Source organism: Pteropus medius, unplaced genomic scaffold (genome assembly GCF_902729225.1).
Source record: "Pteropus medius unplaced genomic scaffold, Ma_sr-lr_union100, whole genome shotgun sequence".
Lineage (NCBI taxonomy): Eukaryota > Metazoa > Chordata > Mammalia > Chiroptera > Pteropodidae > Pteropus > Pteropus medius.
In genome coordinates, this window is record NW_024354500.1 from 23,101,697 (window position 1) to 23,110,348 (window position 8,652).

The window sequence follows — 8,652 nt, forward strand, 5'->3', positions numbered from 1 at the left end:
CATATGAACTAGCACATTTGTGTTGCATAGTCTATTCCAAAGACCATATTATTATCCATTAGATTAGAAAATACTAACAAAATTTGTCATAATTTTCTTGTTTTATTTTTTCATAGCACATATCAGTGTTTGTAGAATATCTAAGCCTTAGATTTGTTTCTTTGAATAATATCTACCTTTCTCAAGTGGAACGTAAACACACTTTGAACAGGGGACTGATTTATCTTTCTCAAAATTCTTCTTATTGTCCTTTGAAAAGGGCCTGGCATATGTAAGTTAGGGGCCAATTAATATTTGTTAAATGATTAGTTGGTCTTCTGAGTTTCCAGCAGATATTCTAATTGGGCTGATATGAGGAAATGCTCTCTAACAGCTGTTGAGTAATTTGTCTTTCTTTTCTTTTTTCCCTTCTTTCTTCCTTCCCTCTTCTTTTCCTCTTCCCTTCACTGAGATATCTAGCACTGAGATGAACCTGTTATTCATGTTAGGGTATACTAATCAACATATATTCTAATTAATTATTACCCAAGATATACTAGTTTAAATAATTTTTACATTTTTTTTTGCATATCCAAATCCTTTTAGTATACATTCACTCATGGTAGTTTGCATATGCAGCTTGACATTAGCATACTGTAACAGATCAGATCACAGTTCTCCCAATAATCTCATTTGGTTTACATTCTCAAATAATAGCAACACAGAAACCCGCTCTTTCCAACTCACTTATGTCCAAACAGTCCTGCATATTCTACCCTCCTAAAACACTATCTCTATTATCCCCTACTCCCCAGTCACTTCTTCCTCATGAGTTTAGGCACTGATTCCTTTCTACCTGAAACACTGAAATATTATTCTGACTAGTTTCCCTGCTTACTATCCAACAGATCTCTAAATAAGCATTTCTCAATTGAATTTTTCTAGGAATTTGTCTAAAAAATACACATCAGCATGTTAAGGACTCTGAGATGAGCAATAGAGAGGAATCTGGATAGAAGAGTTGAAAAACAGGTACTCTTTAATTAAACTGTCTCAGTTCAAATTTTAGTACTTCCCAGTACATAAAACAATGTCTGGCACATAATATGTGCTCAGTATATATCTGTGGATTTTCAAAGAGCATCCAATTAATAGATAAATATTATGGGAATGTTAGTTAACATTCTCGTCTCATTTTCTAATCTTACAAATCAGCTAGCAATGTGCAGAGCTACATTTGCAGTAACTAAACAAGAATAAAGGAATAGAAAAGATGTATTACTTTTGTCATATAAAAAAACATTCTAGAAATAGATACTTTGATGTTTGATGCACCTGGGTCATCACAAACACAAGCTTCTAGTTTTCTTCTTTTCTATCCCCACAAAAAAGTGTATAAATTTTTTTAAGATTTTCTGTCATCTCATTTATGTCTCAGGAAGGAAGACGTCGGAGAGAGTAAAGGGTAAAAAGACACGTCCCTTTACATCAGGAAACCAGTAGAATTACTGAATGCCTCATCTATTACACTCTATTTTCTAACTGGCCAAATCTGGGATACACAATTATGCCCAACTTCTAAGAATCAAAGGAAATAGCATTTTTAAAATATGCATGTGGATATTTTGCAACAAAATTATAGTTAGTGAATTAGAAGAAAAGAACATCTATATATTAGCTTTCACTACTAAATGAACCCATACATTCGCATTTCAAACAATAATCATTTATTTATTGCTCACATGTCTATGTTTTAACTAAGTGAATTTGCTATCTGAACTAGCTAGGCTCTACTGATTTCTACAGCCTGGCTGACATTTTCTGAAGGTTGAATGTTCTGGCAGTTGGCTGACTGTCAGCTCTGATTGTGAGAGGTAAGGATAGTGACTGGGTTACATATATCTTATTATCCAGCAGGCTAGTCTGAGCTTGTTCATAAGGCAGCACACAGCATGTTTCCAAGAAACAGCAAAAGGACAAAACCCAATGTGCAAGTCATTTTTACATCTCTTCTTACTTTGTTACTATAACTTTAGCCAAATTAAAGTCATTTGTCAAGCCCAGAATCAATGTGGAAAGATATCACCAAGCAGCACATCTATAGGGAGGCAAGAACAAAGTTGGACCATTGCTGTAAGCGTTCAACACAATAGATAGTTTTTTGCTGCCTCAAGATAACCGATCAGTTTCTTGGGGAAAATAAGAAAGATGAATACAAGTGTATAGCACAATGTCTAGAACATAGTCGACTTTCTATCAAATTTAGTTATATTTGTACATTTAGACCAGATTTTCTTAAAAATTTAATTTTTCCTTATTGATAATGGAAATTTTTAACATGACATATATTATCACATGGTGCTATTGTTATAGAAAAGATATATCTGGCAAAATGCTAAACTCTTCACACTTCCTCCAGCATAGGTTCTCCAACTAGATACCTGATCCTGCTATTCCTTTCACTAAACCCTTCAATGACTTCCTGCACTTACCTCATAAAGAACAAGCTGTGAGCTGACCCGGGAGGAACCTCTGTCATCCTAGCCATAGCTATCTCTTCAACATATTAACTACTTTGATATGAACACTCTGTAATTAGTATTTTTTTAATTTAAAATTTGAAACATCATATAGATAGCAACCATTATTAAAATAACATCAGTTTTTATTTTGCTAATCCTCAGGAAATTGGATAATGTTCTTTCTGGATAAGTATCCCTGATATTTTAATATCACTAATATTATACACACTAGTGACTCAAGATTTATTTTGATAATTTTTTAAAATTTTTAACTGAAGTATGTATTAATGGCTTTGAATCTATGACATGTATTATTTCTAAACTACATCAAGTCATTAATAAAATTAATTAAGTGAATAATATTGTTAAAACAAGTACCATGAACGGGACTCACCAGGGCTAAGATGGTCCAAAACCTAAATATCAAGTATTCTCAGGATTGCCTACCTGTGTTAGGCAATATTAACATACAAAACCACCATGTCTAACTGGGTTTACATTGTTTCTGTTATTAACTGTACTGTGCCCTAAATGAAGTGAAACTACTTGCGCTGTCAGTGTCTTTAGGGTGACAGTGTCTTGAGTTGAGGCATTGCAAACAAGAGGACAATGATGTGGCATCTGGAAAATTAGAATAATCCTTGCAGCACTAATATACTAAAAATTTGTCTTTCGAAAACAATATCATATATAATATATATCAGTACACCTAGTTAAATCTTTTAAAATATATTTAATATATATTATATATAATATATTATGTATATTATATATTATTTTTATATAATATATAATTAACATATAATATATAATATATAAAATGACTGGGCACACTTTTCATCCAATATATACATTCTTTCACAGTCTTTTATAATTAAAAAGTTAGCTACCTTTTTTTCTAGAAACAAATACAACATTTATGCAGTGATGGCTTTTTTGACAAATATCGAACACGTAGCACACTCAACAGTCTCTCTCACACAACTTAAAAGTGAAAAATAATACCAGGAAAACGTACATGTACATATGTCAAAAGAGATTATAACATAACTAAAATGAATAAGTTTTGACAGCATTTTTACAAAGAAAATTATTTTTGTTACATACCTGATACTGCAACTATAAAAATTAACATAGGTAGATAAAACACTTTAAATCATCAAGATTAAACATTATTTTTACTGTATAATTCTCAATTATAGGCAAGCACGTATTCAGAAAGAAAAAGTACAGTTAGACTTGGTTGATATTTGATTGTATTTTTAACTAGGTGCAGAAACGTAGGGTTCTTTCTGATTATCTCTCTGCTTTATCTCTGAAGTCAAACTATTATAAATATTTCTGGCTCAGTTCCAAAATTTTCATTTCACTACCCTAAATGAATCTAATAATATCCCTCTCCAAACTTGCTAAGAATGTCTAAGCTGTTATCGACTTTAGCCATCCACCCCTCTCTGTACATGTGCATTTACACAAACATAAAATATATTAAATATGACAAATTGAATTATCTTTATAATAAATATTTTAAAGTAATATCAATCATTTGCTTAAGTCTATGCAATGGCATTAATTTGGATCTTAATGATAAAAACCTTATCCATGACATGGTGTTGGGATTAATTAATAATTAATAACCACTATTCAAAAACAACAACAAAAGCAAACACACATACACATAGATTTCTGTGGGTTTAACACAGTAGAAATTTATTTCTTATGGTCATAACTATATACAATGAGAGCCCAGATGATTAACACTAGTAAAAAGGAAATGGACACTGACATTTGGAAATCAGACTACAGGTGGTTCTTTTATCTTTAATACAAATCACTAAGACCCTAAGACATTGACATTTAGCTTGCTGATGTATAAAGAACATTAATAATTAACTGTCATTTTTATGCCCAATCTTGGAAGAAGCACACATTATTGTCAACCATTCGCCCTCGTATTTTATTGGTCAGAATGCAATCACATGTTCACACCTAACTGAAAGTGAGGCTGGGAAATATAGTCTAGATGTGTTCTCAGAAGATGACAACATGGTTGGGTGAACAGCTAGCTGGTTTCTGCCACACTTAAAGACCTGTATTATCTGTCCCCTGTCTATTTCTCCAGCATCAATTCACAGTTTTTACCTCCGTTGCTCCCTACTTGCAGGAATTCCTGTCTTTAAATCATCTATATACTAGGCTCAATCTCACCTCAGATATTGGTACCTTAACACATTTTCTCTATCATCTGTCCTTCATCTGAGCTCAAACAGTGTTTACTTAGATAGTGCTACCCTTTCCACCAATAGATTAGTTATCCCTAAAACATGCTTGTACAGCACTCTGTATATTTTTATATCAACATTTACCACAGTAGATAATCACATATTTTTGTGATTATTGGACTTATAATATACCCCTGCCTTCATTAGATTGTGTGTGATTAGTTTGCTTGGACTGCCATATAAAATTTCACAGACTAGGTGGCTTAAAGAACAGAGATTTATTTTCTCACAGTTCTGGAATCTGGAAGTCCAAAATGAAGGCATCGAGAGATTTGATTTCTCCTGAGGCCTCTCTCCTTGGCTTGCAGATGGCTATATTCTCTAGTTAACTTGGCCTTTCTACTGTTCATAAACACCCTGGTTCTCTCCGTGTGTCCATATTTTCCTCTTCTGATGAGAACACTAGTAAGATTGGATTGGGGTCTATTATAACAGCCTCATTTTTACTTAATTACCTTGATTAAGGTCCTATCTCCAGATGCAGTCACATTCTGAGGTACTGAGGGAGTTAGGACTTCAACATACGAATTTGTGGGGGGCATAAATCTGTATTTAACAGATGGGAAACTTCGTGATGGTTAAATATGCTATCGTTTCTCCAGTATTAATATAACGTTCAGCATATAGTAGATACTCAATATAAATGTGTTGAATTAATAAATGATTTGATAAATAAATACGATAGTCATAGTTTTAAATGTAAGCTTTTCTTTTTTCATCTTACATAGCCACCAAAGTCAATAATGAGAATCCCAATTATAAGGTATGCAGAAAATAATGTTATAAATTTTTCTAAGTGCTGAGAATACTTTATACAATTTAGTCATTAATTTGCTGTAGTAAACCAAAATACATATGGATAAAATCTTATAATGTGAGTAATCATTTTCATTACAAGTGATATCATTAAAGTTCCTGACACTGTGTTAATTCTAAGGGAATGAAAGAAGTTAGTGTGAGTGATGGAAAGAGTCTACATGGCATAATTGTATCCAAGCAGGGACACCAAACTTACCCTGGTACTCCTTGAAGCTCCTTATTAAAAAAAGAATTTAGACAATTTAGAAAAAAAAAAAAAGCTATGAAAATTAAGATGGATTATAAACACATAAAATATAAAATATGACCCTGTTCAATGTTCAACAGAAGTATTGATAGTGAAAAATCTCTGTCTCATTCCTGACACCAAGGAGATAGTTTTCAATATTTACCATTTAGTATTGTTTTTCTAAGTTTTTTTTCTTGTAGATACTTTTTAATTTTAGAAGATAGTTTTTTTTATAAACCAAGAATAAGCATTTAATTATATTTGATACTTTTTCTGCGAATGACGATCCTATGATTTTTTTCCTTTGTTTTCATTCTAACATGGTTCATAACATTGTTTTATGTTTCTAATATTAAGCAAAAGTTGACTTCCTAGAGTAGTGTTGACTTTCTTGATACATTACTATGTTGGAAGACATGTAATGCTGAATTTCTCTTAGGTAGTTCTTAGTATAAATATTTATACTTAATATTTATGAGAATATTCAAATTTTATTTTAATTTTAATTTTTAAATTTTATCTGAATTTATTTTGTTCATAATATCCTAAATATTATGATTAGTGTCTGTAGAAGCTTCCTTTCTTATTTTTTAAATTTATAATTGAAAATTAAGTTATTTAAATGTATACAAACATATTTATATATTCAAGAAATCAACCTTTAGCTTTATAAAAATTTCTTAATTGTATCTGTTTTCTATTTTATTATTTATCATTTTTTAGAAATTATTTTCTTTATGTTGCAAATACTGGGTTTAATTTGCTCTTTATTGTCTAGGTTCTTCAAATGGTACCTATATTAAAGTGTTCCACATTTTTCTTATTGTTGTGTATACATTAGACACTATACATTTTATTCTCACAGTAGGTTTCACCACATTCCACAAATTTAATATGCTATATCTTATCATTCCATTCCAAATATTTTGTAATTTTAATTTAAATTTTTTTATTGACTCATAGGTTTCTTATAAATGTTTGGATTAATATAAAATATTTTTGGAAATTTTCAATTTGAGATTTTTATAATTTTTTTATTTATTACTAAATATATACAACTATGTAAACTTTTAATCATTTGAAATTAGTTGAAATATAATATTAATGCTCAATATGGTGTTAATTTTGGCATACGCATCTGCACTTAAAAATATATACGAACTGCAATTGTTATATTCAAGGCTCTATATATGTCACTTTAATTATGTTTATAATGGTTTCCAAATCATCAATATTTCTATGGACTCTTATCTGCTGTATCTATAACTGAAACAACTCTTTTAAAATAATCCTCTACAATTGTTGAATTTATCAATATGCAGTTTCTGCTGCATGTATTTTAAGTACAAAAATTTAAGACTGTTATAGTATTCTTTAGATTAAACCTTTTTTACTATGAATTTTTTTTATATATAATTATTTTCCTTCTTGTATTAAAGTCTACTTGGTGCAGTGATTTTTTTGGTTGATAATTGCTTGATATACATCTCTCTATGTTTTGTTTTCTAGTCTTTATGCATCTTTATATTCAAGAATTTTATGTTATAAGGAGTTTATAGCAATTTCCTACTGATACCTAAAATTTTAGTAGCTTGAAACAACACATTTGTTATCTCATATTTTCTGTTGGTCATGAGTCTGGATATGGCTCAGCTGATTTCTCTACTTAGAATTCACTATACTGCTGTCAAAATTTTTAACTAAGCTGTATTCTAAACTGGAAGTTCAACCAGGAAAGAATCTACTTCCAGGTTCATTCAGATTGTTGGCAGAATTCATTTCCTTGGATTTGTAGGTCGGAAGACCCCAGATTCTACCTGATTGTTGGCTAGAGGCAGTCATCAGCTCCAGTAGGTCATCTGCAGTTCCTAGAGACTGGACACAATTTCTTGCTACATGGGCTTTCACAACTGATTGCTTACCTCATTAAACGAACAATAAGACTATCTAGAGTGAGTCGGCTAGGACAGTGGAGATTCATATACTGGATATAAGATAATCAAGGAGTAATAGCTATTAACTTTGTAATAATCTAATACTTACAAATAAGACATGGATCCTCATCACACTTGGGGGAGAGAGGTGGAAAGAATTACACAAAGGGACAAGGACTAGAAGATCAGGAGGTGTGAAACACAGGAGAATATGTTTTTCTGTCACATAGCATATCATTCAATTTCTCTCAAAATTTAGTTTGCTGATCACCTTCTTATAATTGGATTATTTAGTCAGTTTACATTTAATGCAATAATTGATATATATAGAAAGTAATATTCCATGATTCCAATTTTATTTTTTTATTATTTTGGCCGTTATTTTTTTTCATTTTTCCTTTTTTTGCGGGGAGGGGGAGGTTAGCTCTACTCTTAAGTTATTCTAGTGTTCCCATCATCATTATCTCATTAATTGTGAATTCTTTTATTAGTCCCTTAACCCTTTTATTATTATTGTTATTATTATTATTATTATTATTATTTATTATTATTATTCATGCCTACAACACTTGGTCTTCCTAGGTAGTCTCCCATCCAAGTACTAACCACGCCCGACCCTGCTTAGCTTCCGAGATCAGACATTGGGCTTGTTCAGGGTGGCATGGCCGTAGACCATGGACCGTGGTTCCACTGGGGCATGAACTCAGGATCTTCTGTGTGTAAAGCAGATGTGCTAACTGCTACACTATGGAACCATGTCCAGCCCTTTTTCTATTTAGAAAAGAAGTGCAGCTCGCTGCCAGTGTTCATTTAACATCATGCATAGGAATGCTATGTTTTCTAGGGTTTGACATTTATAGCAACTAAAATACTGAAAACAGAATGCT

General features: G+C 31.4%; 1 pseudogene; it reads right to left on the minus strand.

Moving 5' to 3' along the window:
- Positions 1-8,322: 8,322 nt before the first annotated feature.
- LOC120595221 (uncharacterized) lies at positions 8,323-8,438 on the minus strand (annotated as a pseudogene).
- Positions 8,439-8,652: the final 214 nt, after the last annotated feature.